General features: G+C 43.1%; 1 protein-coding gene across 3 annotated transcripts in view; it reads right to left on the bottom strand.

Annotated features, from left to right (window-relative positions):
• The window catches only part of LOC145344813 (uncharacterized), a 1,415,987-nt gene that overhangs the window by 1,000,312 nt on the left and 398,080 nt on the right, over positions 1-17,595 (bottom strand). The gene's annotated exons all lie outside the window — the stretch shown is intronic.

The following is a 17,595-nucleotide window of genomic DNA, read 5'->3' as shown; positions in this document are numbered from 1 at the left end:
CTAAACATCGAGGGTAGACTGACGAGAGAAGTAATTTCATGGAGTGGATTTGTCCTGCTTCTTGAGGATCAGACAAATCTTATAAATTCATAGAATCATAGAATCTCTACAGTGCAAAAGGGGGCCATTTGGCTCATCAAGTCTGCACTGACAGCATTGCCACCCAGACCCTATCCCCATGTATTTATCCTTCTAGTCCCCATGACACTAAGGGGCAACTTAGCATGGCCACTCCACCTAACCTGCACATCTTTGGAGTGTGGGAAGAGAGTGGGCAGACATGGGGAGAACACGCAAACTCCACAGACAGTGACCCACGGCTGGAATTGAACTCAGGTCCCTGGCGGTGTGAGGCAGCAGTGCTAACCACTGTGCCACCGTGCCGCAATATCTGGGTGATTTTCCACATTGCAGGGCAGATGCATAAGTTATAACCACTTGTCTCGCGATGCGGCTAGTTCTGAAGAACTAATCTTCAGTGCTGCCGCCGGGATGTTGATAGGGCCCAGAGCCTTTGCAATATGCATGCTGAGATTAATTTATTTTTCACTATGGCAGGAATTAACAAATAAATATTTATTCATTCACTGACAGGTTCAGGAAGATAAAGTTGATTTATTTTCCTGCATGCACAGAGACTGCTTCCAGTCATCTTTTCAGGAAGGTTGTGCACCTTTCCCCACTCACACATCTGAACTTCTACCTGCCCTTGCAATGAAGTAACCCCCAACACATTATGACCAATCTGATAACATGAATTGAAAAGAAGGGATCTCAAATTGCCGACTTTGTAAAATTTAAGCTTGATACCACATGGTGGTAATACTTGACTTTAAGCAGTCAGTATTAACCAATGGTTCATGTTTAACAAATTTGAAGTCTCACAGTGAAATGTTTATGATTTCAAAGCACTGAACTAACACCATGAATAATGAATCATTTTAGTAAGAGCTGCAATATCACTAATAATTTATTAGCAATATCCCAGTACAGCAAAGATAGAATTATGGCCAATTCATACATAATTAATAACATTGTACAACACGCCACTAATTTATAATACATGCTAGCTATGTCAGTGTAACAAATATGTTTCTTCATTTAGTGACCCTGTCAAACTTACTTCATCTCTGTTCTTATGGGACCTCAGTCAGGCTATTGTTCTGCCAACATTATCATTAAATAACAAGTGAATGTAATTAAGATGAAGTAACTTATCTTCATACACCAAACCACTAAAATTCACTGCATGCTAAACATCAATAAAGATCGGCTGACTCTGATCAAACCCATGTGGTAAAGTCGGTGCTTCCATCAAGTTCCTCTTTTCCCTGGTCTTGCAGTGACCTTTGACCCAGAAAGAGTACAATAAAAGAACATAGAACATAGAACATAGAACATAGAACATTACAGCGCGGAACAGGCCCTTCGGCCCACAATGTTGCGCCGACCAGTCTTACCCACTAATCTAAACCAATCCCTTTTCGTCCATAAACCTATCCACCAATCTCTTAAACGCCCCCAAACTAGGCGCATTTACAACTGCAGCAGGCAGGGCATTCCAGTCCCTCACCACCCTCTGGGTAAAGAACCTGCCCCTGACATCCGTCCTATAACTACCCCCCCTTAATTTAAAGCCATGCCCCCTCGTGCTAGCTTTCTCCATCCGAGGAAACAGGCTATCACCATCCACCCTATCTAAACCTCTAATCATCTTATATGTTTCTATAAGATCCCCTCTTAGCCGCCTTCTTTCCAGTGAAAACAACCCCAAATCCCTCAGTCTCTCCTCATAGGACCTCCCCTGCATACCAGGCAACATCCTGGTAAACCTCCTCTGCACCCTCTCCAAAGCCTCCACATCCTTCCTGTAATGTGGGGACCAGAACTGCACACAGTACTCCAAGTGCGGCCGCACCAGAGTTGTGTACAGTTGCAACATGACGCTGCGACTCCTAAATTCAATCCCCCTACCAATAAACGCCAAGACACTGTACGCCTTCTTAACAACCTTATCTACTTGATTCCCAACTTTCAGGGATCTATGTACACATACACCTAGATCCCTCTGCTCCTCCACTCTATTCAAAGTCCTCCCGTTAGCCCTATACTCAACACATCTGTTATTCCTACCGAAATGGATTACCTCACACTTCTCCGCATTAAATTCCATCCGCCACCTCGCGGCCCAGCTCTGCAACCTGTCCAAGTCACCCTGCAAACTTCGACACCCTTCCTCACAATCTACCACACCTCCGACTTTGGTGTCATCAGCAAACTTACTAATCCACCCAACTATACCCTCATCCAGATCATTAATAAAGATTACAAACAGCAGTGGCCCCAAAACAGATCCCTGAGGCACACCACTTGTAACCGAAATGTAATGACTTTAAACTATTGGTGGCATCTCTAACTGTTGCCATTTGTTGTAAAGCAATTGTAATTTTCTTTGGGTATTGAAAAATACTCATCCATGTGACCTGGCAATCCTTGGCTTAGAAGTAACAGGAAGAAAGTTGAAGCCTTTACATACAATGTGGCCAGAGACAAAGAAGCTGCGGCAGGGGAAGTACAGAGAATGCACATTTACAAGGAGTTGAGTGTACAATGCAATTAAAAAGGACAGAAAGCAGAAGACAGGGATGAAGCAGAGATTGAGAATTGGAAAATTTCATGGCTGTGTCTTAGTTTTGGCTCAAATGTTTAATGAGGGTTTTAATAAAGGAATTCTGGAGAATCTGTACCACCACAATGGTCATTAACATAGATAATGGGATTCCACAAAAATGTGTAGAATGTTTTATGCATCGATTGTCTTTTGTACACTTGGATGGAGTGGAGCTACTTGTTCAGGTGGCTTGACAAAGTATCTTATTAAGTGAGAAAAGTAAATGGATCCAACATCCCAAAAACTAATTTGGAAAGACTGTGAGATTGCAAGTGGTGCCATAGTTGTGTGGGAGGTAATGCCATCAATGGTATGTTGATCAAAGTCAAGAATGTTGAAGAGGCCAGAACTGAAGGAGTGTAAAGATTTTAAAGCATTGTAGGACTGCGGCAATATAGCGGCTCAGGTGGTTAGCACTGCTGCCTCACAGTACCAGAGACCCAGGTTCAATTCAGTCCTTGGGTGACTGGAGTTTACATTCTCTCCTCATGTCTTGCGTGGGATTCCTTCGGGTGGCTCTGGTTTCCTCCCACAGTCCAAAGATGTGAGAGTCGGTTGATTGGCTATGCTAAGCCACCTCTTAGTGTCAGCATAAAAGCATGGGTTACAGGGATAAGGCCTGGGTGGAACTGTTGTCGGTGTAGGCTCGATGGACCACTTCGCTTCTTTCTGCACTGTGGGCATTGCATGATCCTATGGGGGATGTTGGATTTGAAAACAAACAATTACTGCTTTAACTACGCTTGTTCAGCATCAAGTATGATTTATGGGTCTCAATCAATCAGGTCTTGGCAGCATAAGGGGACCAGGCTTGCCAGGTGAACCCACCCAAAGATCTGCAGTCATGGTCACAAAGCATTTCCCAGAAGCTGAAGAATCTGAGCAGTGTGCACCTCACTTTCTCAGCAAAGGGTTACACACCATAAGAATGAGTCATGGCGTGTATACCGAGGGGGCCAACTCAATATGGGATTTCAATTGCCTGCAGCTACTTTGGCATTGTTTAGAGATGGAGGCTTCTTGTGACAGATTCTTTGGAATGGAAGGAGCTTAAATATCACAGCTGTAAGCAGGTCACTAGGCTCCATATAGAGCACAGTATGATTCCCAGTTTAATTGCTCAGTATCCAGATGTCCACAAAACAGGCCAACTTGTTTTGCACCATGGAGCAGCTCTACATCGCAAAAGTGATCCTCTGGGCATACATAGTAGCACAGCATGTGCAAGCTTAATGTCTGTATCCACACTCTGCTCTAAACTTAGTGGATGTCAGACTGCAAGAGATCGTTCAGCCAACTTTGATGATTTGAGAGCAGGGAAGCTCAGGGAGAGAAGTGTGCAATCACGGTGCTCGATATCAGTGTCCAGTGGCATAAATCTGAACCTTTGCAAGAAAGGGCAATTGTATCCGTCCCTTCCTTGATGTGGTATATGACGCTCTGGACTGTTTGCATGCAGTAGCAGCAGGATATTCACCATCTTGCAACTGCACTACCCCCCCCCCCAATCACCTCCCACCACCTCCTACTCCCAGCTGCAGTCGCCCATGTTGTAGCAATTTGGCACTGACCACAGATATATATATGTATATTAGAAACAGAGGTAGAAAAAAATCCAATGAATACACACTCCAGAAGGTGAACATAAAATTGCTTATCACATGAGGCACATTGTATCCAAAAGATACTGTGTCTTCACTTCACACAATACAGCTACTGCACTATTTCTATAGCTACCATTAAAAAATGCTGCATATAATGAATAGAGTGCACACATTGATGCATACGAACAGCAGGACAGTCAGGCTGTTACATGCAAGTGAGAGATAATGAGATCAACGAAATTCTACAGAACTACAGGCTTCCCAAATGGAAAATCCAGCAAAACCTGGAAATGACAGGAACCAAGAACCAGTAAGACTAGATTGTATACCTTAAAATAGAACGCCAATATTACTGATTTTGATTGGAATTTGACAATTCTGATCTTGCTTTCTGGGTTGGGAAACAACAGGCAGGGCTGGTTCCTCCGACCTCGCCCGCAGCTGGGATTCTCCAGCAGAACGTTGAATACAGGAGTTGGGACGTCTTGTTAAAAGTTGTACAAGACATTGATAAGGCCACACTTGGAATACTGCAGTGAGTGGAGATTTGGCTGAGCGGCAAATTCTGATTTCGCTGGCAGCGGTGGTGTGGCGTGAACGGCCAGAGAATTCCAGCCGCAATCATCGGTTCTAACAGGTATAGGACACTCTCAGCACTACAGAAAATGAATAGATCTGGCCAAATATCGCTGGAACAATAACATTGGGTTAGTGATGCTATTAGGGGAAAATCAGCCAGTGAGTTCAAAGAATTAAGAATCACACAGAGCCATGAACCTTCAGAACTTGTGGTGGTCTACGTCACTCTAATGCTTGCTTTGCACATATTAAATGTCACCGTTAGTCCCCTGTTTTTATAAGAACCACCTATAGCACATTAATCAACCATTAAGCTCATTGTAGAAAGTAAGGTTGAGTAATCAATAACATAAGCCCCTTCGTAACAATGTGAACAAATGTGAAGGTTCTGGATGATTGTTAATCAATCTCTCTAGCTGAGGAAAAGAACATTTTAAACTGTAGATGATCATTCCTTAATTATTGTTGCGAATGTTAAAAAGTTCTTGCCTTTTTTTTTCTTCAACTCTCATTTTCCTCTTTCTTAATTTGTCATTGTCTCCCTCGGTTTAATTCCCTTTCTATACTTGATTTTTCGCTGTGTTCCAGCAAATTAGGACACAAAATATTTATAAGCTGAGAATGCAGAAAAAAATGCCTGAATAAAGAGATCTCCAGCCCAGTGACTGTGGGGCTTGATAGAGCCATGCAGTATTGAAAGAGGCCATTCAACCATCACGTCTGTGCTAACCATCCAGTTAGTCTCTCATCATCTGGGCTGATGTCATCACTCTGTATTTTGCTCCCTTCAAATAATTATCCAATCCCTTTTTGAGAGCTACTATGGAATCAGCTTCCACCATCTCTAACAAATTCATTCAACAAAATAAAATTCTCATGTTGTTCCCGATTTCTTTGTCAGTCATCTTCAATCTGTGCCCTATGCTTACCAACATTTCTACCATTGGAAACTTACAGTAGCATAGTGGCGCAGTGGTTAGCACAGTTGCCTCACAGTGCCAGGGACTCAGTTCAATTCCCAGCTTGGGTCACTGTCTGTGCAGTGTTTGCATGTTGTCCCCGTGTCTGCGTGGGTTTCCTCCGGGTGCTACAGTTTCCTCCCACAGTCTGAAAGACCTGCTGATCAGGTGCATTGGCCATGTTAAATTCTCCCTCACTGTACCTGAACAGGCACTGGAGTGTGGCAACTAGGGGATTTTCACAGTAACTTCATTGCAGTCTTAGGTGACACTAATAAATAAAGTTAAACATGTTTCTCCTTATTTAGTCTTCAAAAACTTGACAGACGTTTAACTCCTCAGTCAAATCTTCCCTCAATGATCTCTTCTCTGACAAGAAACCTGGCTTCTCTTCATGCTCCACATAACCAAAATGTTTCATCTCTGGCACTATCCCAGTGAATCTCATCTGTGCCTTTTCCAGAGCTTTGACATCCTTCCAAAGGTGTTGTGTCCAGAATTGAACACAGTACTCCAGCTGAGGCCTAACCAATATTTTCTGAAGGATTAGCATAAATTTCCTGTGTTTGTGTGCTATGCCCAAAGTCCAGGATCCAAGATGCTTTCTTTTAAAAGAAAACAGCTTTATTAACTTGTCACATCACCAAAGGTTTATCAAAATGTACTCTGAGGTGTCCCTTGCACTGCCTATCAGATTGTGGCATTTGGTTCATGTTGGCTGTCATCGGTCCATCAAAATGTCTCACTTCTCACTTTTCTGCATTCTCCGTCATCTGACCAAACATTCCACCAGGCTGTGGCCAGAATTTTATGCTCCTTCCCCTTCTCTCCAGCACGTACAGAGATAACAAACAAAGAACAGCACAGCACAGGAAACAGGTCCTCCAAGCCTGCGCCACTCATGCTTCCAACTAGATTATTTGTTTGTATCCCTCCATTCCCAGTTTGTTCATGTGGCTATCCAGATAAGTCTTAAACAATCCCAGCGTGTCCGCCTCTACCCGCTTGGTTGGGAGTGCATTCCAGGCCCCCACCACCCTCTGTGTAAAATACATCCCTCTGACAGCTGTGTTAAACATTGAACCTGTGACCCCTTGTGTTCGTCACCTCTGACCTGGGAAGAAGTTTCCCACTGTTCGCCCTATCTATGCCCTTCATAATTTTATACACCTCTATTAGGTCGCCCCCTCATCCTCCGTCTTTCCAGGGAGAACAACCCCACTTTACCCAATCTCTCCTCTCCAATCAACCCCAGTTTACCCAATCTCTCCTCTCCAATCAACCCCAGTTTACCCAATCTCTCCTCTCCAATCAACCCCAGTTTACCCAATCTCTCCTGGGATGCAGTAACCATAGTATTTATACAGCTAATTCAATTCAATTTCTGGTCAAAGTGAACCTCCTGGATGAAGATCATGATGGTTATATCAAGGGGTGATAGTTAGCTCCTCTCTCGTTAAATAAGATCATTGCCTGGCAGTTGTATGATACAAAAGTTACTTGCCACCTGTCAGCCCAATCCTCGATATTGTCCAGGTCTTGCTGCATTTGAACAAGGACTGCTTCAGTATCTGAGGAGTCAAGAATGGTGAGCATTGCGCAGTTATCAGTGGATGTCCCCATTTCTGACCTTATGATGGAAGGGAGGTTATTGATGAACAGTTAAAGATGGCTGGGCCTAGGAAACTACCCTGAGGAACTCCTAAAACTGAGGTGATCAACCTCCTAACACAACAACCATCTTCCTCTGTGCAAGGCATGATTCCAAACATTTGTCCCCCTTCTCCCTAAAAACATTCTGCACACTCTCAGGAATGTCCATTGCCTAGCAATAGGGAGGACTCAGGTCAACAACTGTAAAAATGCCGGACCATATCCTGGAACTACAAATGTCTTATAACCAGCATTTCCCAAGAGTTTCCTCCCACCACTCTTTCCTTCACCCAATTAGCACATCGTCCGATTCTTTTCTTTTATGTGATTATCAAATTTTCCCGTAAATGTATTCACTTCATCCTGGTAGCACATTCTGAGACTCTATCATCTCGAAGGATAAGGGCAGCAGACACATAGGAACACCATCAAGTTCCCCTCCAAGCCACTCATAGTCTTGACCTGGAAATATATCGCCCGCCGTTCCTTCACAGTCGCTGGGTCAAAGTCCTGGAACAATCTCCCTAAGAACACTGTGGGTGTATCTACAGTGGTTTGAGAAAATGGCTCACCATCACCTTCTCAAGAGTAATTGGGGAAGGGTAATAAGATATTCTGTCCTAGCCAGCAACATCATTTCCCATGAAATAACTTCAAGAAACACTTTGAGACAGTGAGTTCAATATTGGACCCACTCTCATAATAATTAGGTTTCTCCTGAATTCCCCATTGGATTTATTCGTGATCATCTTAAATTTATGACCTGACATTTTTAGCCCAAAGGCAAAACCATCTTTTCTACATCTACCCTATCAAACGTGTCCATCACCTTAAAGTCCTTTATCAAGTCACCCCTCACTCTTTTCCTTCCGCGAGACAATTGGTCATGCAAATCAAATCCCAAATGACCAGTGACACCATGGCGCCATTCATAAAGATCCCAGTCCCACCTTGCATTATTTGACCCCATTTGACTGCATTGCAGTCACAGCCAAGTACATATGAACGTATGAATTATAGCAGGAGTAGGTCACATGGCCCTTTAAGCCTGCTTCGCTATTCAATCAGATCATGGGGAATCTGATTTTAAACTCAACTTCATATTTCTGCCCAGTCCCAATAACCTTTCAGGGCCTTGTTTATCAAGAATCCATCTAACTCTGCCTTAGAGTTCAAAGACTCTGCTTCCACTGCCTTTTGAGAAAGAAAGTTCCAAAGACTCAAGACCCTGTGAGGGGAAAAAAAATTCTCCCCATCTGAGTTGGACGGGCAACTTATTTTCAAACAGTGGGCCCTCATTCTAGTTTCACCCTCTTCACGTCCACACTGCTCAGGATCTTGTACGTTTCAATCAACCCACCTCTTACTCTTCTAAAATCCAATGAATACAAGCCTATCCTGCCCTCATTAGAAAACCCTTTCGTTCCAGGTATTAGTCTAATAAACATTTCCTGAACTGCTTTTATGACATTTACATCCTTCCTTAAATAAGGACATCAATACTGTGCACAGTGCTCCAGATGTGGCCTTGCCACTGAATGCCCTGCATAACTGAAGCGGAACATTGAACACAGGAGTTGGGACGTCTTGTTAAAGTTGTACAAGACATTGGTAAGGCCACACTTGGAATACTGTCTGCAATTCTAGTCTCCCTATTATGAAAGGGTATTAATAAACTAGAAAGAGCGCAGAAAAGATCTACTATGATGCTGCCAGGACTTGATGGATTGAGTTATAAGGAGAGGCTGAATAGACTGGGATATTTTTCTTTGGAGCATAGGAGGGGTGACCTTATAAAGGTCTATAAAATAATGAGGGGCAGAGACAAGATCAATATCTTTTCCCAAAGGTACATGAATCTAAAACTAGAGGGTATAGGTTTAAGGTAAGAGGGGAGAGATACATAAGTGACCAGAGGGACAATTTTTTCATACAGAGGGTGGAGAGTGTCTGGAACAAACTGCCAGAGGCAATAGCAGAGACAGGTACAATTTTGTCTTTTAAAAAGCATTTAGATAGTTACATGGTTACGGTGGGTATAGAGGGATATGGGCCAAATGCGGGCAATTGGGATTAGTTTAGGGGTTTCAAATAAAAAGGGTGGCATGGACAAGTTGGGCCGCGGGGCCTGTTTCCATGCTGCAAACCTCCATGACTCTATAACCTTTCTACTTTTGTAATCAATTCCCTTCACAAAAAGAAGCATTGTATTAGCTTTCCTAATTACTTTCTGAACCTGCCTTTTGTGATTCATGAGTAGGTGCAGATGTGTGCATGTAACAAGGGGTAACCCCATTAACCCTGTACAACAATGATTGGGACAATAGCAGCATGATAGGAAAGAGTGACTGACTGATGGAATGATCTAGACTGAGGTCAACTGGTCAAAGTTCATGTTCACATGATATTATTTTGTAATAATTTACATGTGACAGAATCAAGACTCTAACCTGCAACCTGCAATACTCAACAGAGCTGATTTTTTTTCCCAGCTTCTAAGTTTTCTGTTTTTAAAAGGTCCTTTTCACATTTGATCCGAGTTAAGGCTTATGAATATTTATTACTATGTTCTAGGTGTTTTCTGTATTCGCTGTACCAACAATAAGATGCGGAGGAATGAAATGGCTTTTCACTTTTCCCATTCCTTATTTAATCACGACAGCATTTTTTTAAGTATATGCTTGACAATTCAGTGAGTGTTTAATTGTTTAAAGTGCTGTGACCATAAGAGATACATTTGGACAGACTTCCCTATAAGGTTTAAGAAAAGTATTTACATTGTATTCAACCAATATAATTATTTTTTGTTCATTCAAAGGAGGTAGGTGCCGCAGGCTAGGCCAGCATTTATTGCCCATCTTTAATTGACCTTGAGAAGGTGGGGGTGAGCTACCTTCTTGAACTGCTGCAGTCCATATGATGCAAGTACACCCACAGTGCTGGGAAAGAGGGAGTTCCAGGATTTTGACCCAGCAGCAGTGAAGAAATGGTGATACATTTCCAAGTCAGGATGGTGAGTGACTTAGAGGGGAACTTGCAGATGGTGGTGTTCCCATGTGTCTGCTGATGCTGTCCTTCTCAGTGCTCGAGTCTTAGAACGTACTGTCAGAGTGGGATGAAGACATTGAAGGGAAGTTTGACAAACACGAGAAAGAAGCGTTGTTAGGAAGGGAGTTCCATAAAAGTGCTGCAACACACGTAACAGGCACAAGCAAATTAAAGAGTGCAGGGATAGATTTAGTAGCCTTTTTAGAGTCCAATGCAAGTTTACAGTACGTATGTCTTGTCGATTGATGACTGACAGATTTCAGGCTGAGCTTAGTAGTCTCTCTGGATCCAGGGTTGAGAGAAGATAATTAAGTTGACAAACAATTCCTTTGGGCTTTTATGGAGTCCTGAACTGTTGGGTGAGTTCTTAAATCACTGCCTTGGTGGATGGATGGCCAAAAACAGACAGGGCTCAAACCTGCAGGTAGAATTAGAGGGAGAGAGTGACCTACTCAGGCATCCTGCTCATCCAGCATTTCTCTGGCTTCTGACTTGTGGCCTGGAGCAAAACAGTTTCTTGAAGACCAAAAGAGAATTTGTTGGTTTGTCATATGATCCTTTTTCTTCATCTGACCAGTTACCCAAACATGGCCATGACACACAGATTTCAGGTCAACAGCTTATATGATTAGATTATGGTTGATCAACTTCCCATGATTTCCTTTCTCAGCCAGAGTTCATTGTCTGAGGTAATTTCATTGAGGTTGGCTCCACTTTAATGGATCCTGAATATGGTTGACTAACAAAGTTAAGGAAAGCATCAGAATTAAGAAAAAGCACATATCTGTGCAAAAATGAATGGTAGGTCAGATGATTCGCAGAGAATGACTGAAATGTTAATCAGGAGAAAAATTAGAGTTTGAATGGAAGTTAGCTAGTAATGTAAAATGCATAGCAAGAGTTTCTACATGTATTTATAAAAGAAAAGAGTTAGCAAAGTCAGTGTTAGTCCATTAGAGAATGAGAATAGGGAGTCAATCGTAAATAATAAGGAAATGGCTGATGAAATTAAAAAATTATTTTGCTGCTGTCTTCACTGTAGAGTATACAAAGACATTTTAGCAATGGTTGTAAATCAGGAGGTGGAAGAAAGAGAGGAACGTGGTCAAATTACAATCACTAGGGAACTGATGCTGAGTAAACTGGTGTGAGCTGTGAGCTAACAAGTCTACGAGATCAGATGGACTTCATCCCAGTGTCTTAAAAGAGACTGTGAATGAGGTAGATGATGTGTTGGTTAGTTTTCCAACATTCATTAGATTCTGGAAAGGTTCCATCAAAGTGGAACGTAACAAATATTCAAGAAGGGAGAGAGGCAGAAAACAGGAAGCTGTCATCCATTTAGCTGGTTGCCAGTCATGGGGAAGGTGTTAGAATCAATGTACTCTACATATTTACAGAAGGCATTTGATAAGATGTCACAGATCATAGAAATCATAGAAACCCTACAGTGCAGAAGTAGGTCATTCAGCTCATCGAGTCTGCACCGAACACAATCCCACCTAGACCCTACCCTCCAATCCCTACACATTTACCCACTAATCCCTCTAACCTACACCTCTCAGGACACTAAGGGGAAATTTAGCATGACCAATGAACTTAACCCACACATCTTTGGACTATGATAGGAAACCAGAGCACCCGGAGGAAACCCACGCAGACACGAGGAGAATGTGCAAACTCCACACAGATAGTGACCCAAGCTAGGAATCGAACATAGGTCCCTGGAGCTGTGAAGCAGCAGTGCTAACCACTGTGCTTATTGGAGAAAATTAAAGCTCATGGTACAACATGTTAAAATTGGCAGAATTTGGAGACTGGAGTCAGATGGGGCTCTGTGCTGGGACCTCTTTTACAATTTATATCAATAACTTATATGAGGAGAGTGAAGGCATGGTAACTAAATTTGCAGATGGGACAAAGATAGGTAAGAAAGTATGTCGCTAAGAGGACATAAGGAGGCTGCAGAAAGATATTACGAGGTTGAATGAGTGGGTAGAAATCTGGCAGATGAGCATGATGTGGGAAAATGTTCACTTTGGTAGGAAGAATAAAAAAGCAGAGTATTACTTAACGGAGAATGAAGGCAGAATTATGATATGAAGAGGGATGTAGGTGTTCAAGTGCATGAGACACAAAAAGTTATTGAGCAGGTACAGCAAATAATTAAGGAGGCTAACAGAATGCTATCCTTTATTATGAGGGAAATTGAACATAAAAGTAAGCATATTATGCTTTAGTTATAAAGCGACACCCAGAATAGAACTATACAATTATAGAATCCCTACAGTGCATAAGTCTGCACCACCTCTCTGACAGAGTGTCTTACCCAGCCATTCTCCCCTGACATAACCCCATGAATTTAGCATGGCCAATCAACTTAATTTACACATGTTTGGAGTGTGGGAGCAAACTGGAGCACCTGGAGGAGACACGGGGAGAACGTGCAGATACTGCACAGACAGTGACCTGAGGTCGAAATTAAATCTGGGCCCATGGTGCTGTACGGCAACAGTGTGAATCACTGTGTTGCCCATACCTTGAATACTGTGTGGAATTTTGGTCTCTTAATTTACAGAATGAGGTAAATATGTTGCAGGCAGTTTAGGAGAAAGATGGCAGAAGAGGGCTCACTGAATATATTATAAGGGGAACTTGACAGATTCTTGTTAGGCAAGAGAATCAAAGGTGATCAGAGGTTGAAAGTTATGTGAAACACAAATAGATCAGGTATAATTTTGTTGAAAAGTAGAGCAGGTCCAAGGGGCTGAATGGTCTACTTTTGCACCTATTTTGTATGTTAGTCTGTAAGCTACAGTCATGAAAATGCTCATCCATTTTTGGTACCACTGTCTCAAGTGATTGGAATGCGAATTCAGTCTTTCAAACCACAATCCATGGTTGTCAGCCAGTAAACCCATAATATCATTTGGTACAGTGGTTAGCATTGCTGCCTCTCAGTGTCTGGGATCCGGGTTCAATTCCAGTCTTCAGTGACTGTGTGGAGTTTTCACATTCTCCGCTAAGTGTCTTCACGGGTTTCCTCCAGGTGCTCAGCTTTCCTCCCACAGTTCAAAGATGAGCAGGTTAGGTGGATTGGCTAACTAAATTGACTCTTTGTATCCAAAGGTGTGCAGGTTAGGTGGATTAGCCATACAAAATTCTTAGTGTTCGAAGGCATGTGGTATAGTGGATTAGCCATGGTAAATGCACGAGGTTTTGGATGGAGGGCCGAGGGCGGGGCAGGGAGGGGGTGATCCTGGGTAAAATGCTCTTTCCAAGAGTCGGTGCAGTCTCATGGGTTGAATGGCCTCCTTCTGCACTGCTGGGATTCTACGATTTTATTCTATGTTACTGAGTCTGGCTTTATAACAATGACTGAAGCTAGATTAGAAAAAAGAAATGCTTTCTGATCAGACCATAATTTATTTGTTCAAATTCTTGTTTCCTTTAAGAACCTCAAGCAATATTAGTCCACATTGTAAAAATTGTGCCTCTTCTAAATACGAGAAACGGGAATATCCTACTCCCTTTCCAGCACTGTATAATGTCAACATTGCATAAAATGAGCAACATTGCTACCTAACTTTTCGCAGTGTTTTCCAACCTCAGAGGTCATGGTCTTAATAGATGCTAAAACTCATACTTGCAATGCTGTAAAGTGCTTGTACTGTGTGCCCATGGAGAGATCCTGACCTTTAGTTCCACACCTGAAACTATTCCAATAATGAAACAATGCAAATGTTCATTCACATGTGCAAGAGCACAGAGAAAGTGAACGTGATGCTCTTGCCAATGCCAGATGAGAGTACACAATGTGCTTGTGGTTCAAAAATAATCAACCTCAACATGTCATTACTCAGTCAGCTTGATCTATGGCTCATTGAAGAATCTGTTTGCACTACACTCAACGCATTATGATGCACTTTACGCTGTTCCTTCAGCCCTGTGAGAAAGGCAGACTATTAAGCTTTACTACTACGGTGGTTTAATCATTTTGTTTGGATGGGATATGTGTTCCCAGAATGGGCTTATAATGGGGATAATTGGTTGAGTCCTGGGTTCATCTTCCTTAATGGAACATCATTACAAGGTTCAAACAGTGAGCAGATGAATTGTGCGCTGAATAATCACACACCTTGGGCTACAACAGTGATTTCTGAACTGCAAAGATCTGGGGCGGAATTTTCCCCCAAAAATTCTAAGTGTCAGAATGGCGAGAATATGACACCGCATTCATTCCACACTCGGTTACTTTTCTGGAGAGCGATGATGTGTGCGCCAGCACTGGGGGCTGGGACGGGTGGGACATGCCCGTGAACTGGCTTCAGAGACTTTGGACACCATTTTTCAATGGCGCCTCCATCTCTCATTGCACTGGAAAACCACCCCCTTCCCGCACGGACATTGGGACCCTCCCCACCTCATCAGAAGCATATTTCTATACCCCCCACCAACCCCCCAACCCCACCCTTGACATGGGCCTCCTGCATTTGGGCATCAGAGCCCTCCCAATGAGTGCCCCTGCCAGACCCTGGACATCCACCCCCCCACTCAGATCCACCCTTCCACGGCTCACCTCACACAGCCCCCTTAGTCATGACCACCTACACAGGCTCCACTACTTTGGCACTGCTACTGGCACACTGGCAGTGCCCAACTGGCACACAGCTGCAGTGTCGGGTGGGCACTACTGGGTGTCTGCTGGACACCGCCAAGTGGGCAGTGTCTGATGAGCACTGCCTGGCCATGCCCCTGACCACCCAGAGGGCTTCAATGGCCCAAACCTCCCAGCATAACCATTGCACGAGATCTACGCCAGTGGAGACCTGTACCAATTTGCGTTATTGTGGATCATGTCAGAAGTCTGGAATATTTCTATGCTGGGTCTTGAATGGACTATTCGTATTTAAATGCTACTGTAAATATGCTAATTGGCTTCCTGTTCTTTCTGGGCACAAAGTGGTTTGGGCCTTTAGAAAGGCACTTATTACAAATGTCTTTATATTCCCTGTTGGTGAATAGAACTTCTACTCACCTGATGAAGGGGCAGCGCTCCGAAAGCTAGTGGCTTGTGCGACCAAATAAACCTGTTGGACTTTAACCTGGTGCTGTGAGACTTCTTACTATGTTTACCCCAGTCCAACGCCATCATATCTACATCATTAGAAAGAGGCCAGAATGATCATAAGCCATTTTGCATTGGGTGCAAATCAGATTTTTTTAGCTTTGCATGTCATTTTCCCTGCTCACTGCACTGATCGCTGGGCACGGCAAGGTGGTAAAATCATGCCCTTGGTGCTTAATGTGCATCTTGATAATACTCTCTCCTTAGCAGACATCAAACCTAAGCTGGAGCGAATAACTCACCAAACTCAATCCTTCAATCCCAGAACTAACTCTAACATGGAGACCTAATCACTCTTCAATAAGGCTTTGGCAAAGTTAAGGTGACTTTTTCGTTCGATGCATTAATACATTCAGAGCAGCTTGTGGAACTTTATGTTTTGTGATGCCCCAGCAGTCGACTGACTGGAAATGATTCCTAATCCCTATTAAAGAATGGCAATTGCATAGTAAACTGTTAGGGGATCTTTTATCAAATCTGAAAAACAAATACTTCTAGTGGAACACCCATTCTCAATATTATAGGAGTCTAGCTGAGAAATTGTTCAAATAGTGGCAATATAAAATATAAAGATTGCTTAAAAGCTCCTTTTATGCAGTTCAAAATAGATGTCCGTTATTCAGTGTGAGAAAGCACAGCAGAAATAAAAAAGCCCAGGAGGTATCTTTACATCATTGGTGCTGAATCAAACTGAATCAAATAGACCTTATAGAGGTCTATAAAATAATGAGGGGCATAGACAAGGTAGATAGTCAATACCTTTTCCCAAAGGTAGGTGAGTCTAAAACTAGAGGACATAGTATACATGGTATACAACTAGAGGACGTGGTATACATGGATTTTAGTAAGGCGTTCGATAAGGTTCACCATGGTAGGCTTCTGCAGAAAATGCAGATGTATGGGATTGTGGGTAATCTAGGAAGTTGGATCAGGAATTGGCTATCAGATAGGAGACAGAGGGTGGTGGTGGATGGTAAATATTCATCATGGAGTACAGTTACAAGTGGTGTGCCTCAGGGATCTGTTTTGGGGCCACTGTTGTTTGTAATTTTTATTAATGATCTGGATGAGGGTATAGTTGGGTGGATTAGTAAATTTGCTGATGACACCAAAGTTGGAGGTGTGGTAGATTGTGAGGAAGGGTGTCATAGTCTGCAGGGAGACTTAGATAGGTTGCAGAGCTGGGCCGAGAGGTGGCGGATGGAATTTAATGCGGAGAAGTGTGAGGTAATTCACTTTGGTAGGAGCAACAGATGTGTCGAGTATAGGGCTAACGGGAGGACTTTGAATAGTGTGGATGAACAGAGGGATCTAGGTGCGTGTGTACATAGATCCCTGAAAGTTGGGAATCAAGTAGATAAGGTTGTTAAGAAGGCGTACGGTGTCTTGGCGTTTATTGGTAGGGGGATTGAATTTAGGAGTCGCAGTGTAATGTTGCAACTGTACACTACTCTAGTGCGGCCGCACTTGGAGTACTGTGTGCAGTTCTGGTCCCCGCATTACAAGAAGGATGTGGAGGCGTTGGAGAGGGTGCAGAGGAGGTTTACTAGGATGTTGCCTGGTATGGTGGGGAGGTCCTATGAGGAGAGACTGAGGGATTTAGGGTTGTTTTCGTTGGAAAGAAGGCGGCTAAGAGGGGATCTTATTGAAACATATAAGATGATTAGAGGTTTAGATAGGGTGGATAGTGATAGCCTTTTTCCTCGGATGGAGAAAGCTAGCACGAGGGGGCATGGCTTTAAATTAAGGGGGGGTAGCTATAGGACGGATGTCAGGGGTAGGTTCTTTACCCAGCGGGTGGTGAGGGATTGGAATGCCCTGCCTGCTGCAGTTGTAAATGCGTCTAGTTTGGGGGCGTTTAAGAGATCTCTGGATAGGTTTATGGACGAAAAGGGATTGGTATAGGCTAGTGGGTCATTGTTTTTGTAACTGGTCGGCGCAACATCGTGGGCC

Source organism: Carcharhinus amblyrhynchos, chromosome 7, assembly GCF_965287045.1.
Source record: "Carcharhinus amblyrhynchos chromosome 7, sCarAmb.v2.hapA, whole genome shotgun sequence".
Lineage (NCBI taxonomy): Eukaryota > Metazoa > Chordata > Chondrichthyes > Carcharhiniformes > Carcharhinidae > Carcharhinus > Carcharhinus amblyrhynchos.
Note: the sequence above shows the minus strand (reverse complement) of the source record. Positions and strands in the feature narration are given on the sequence as shown.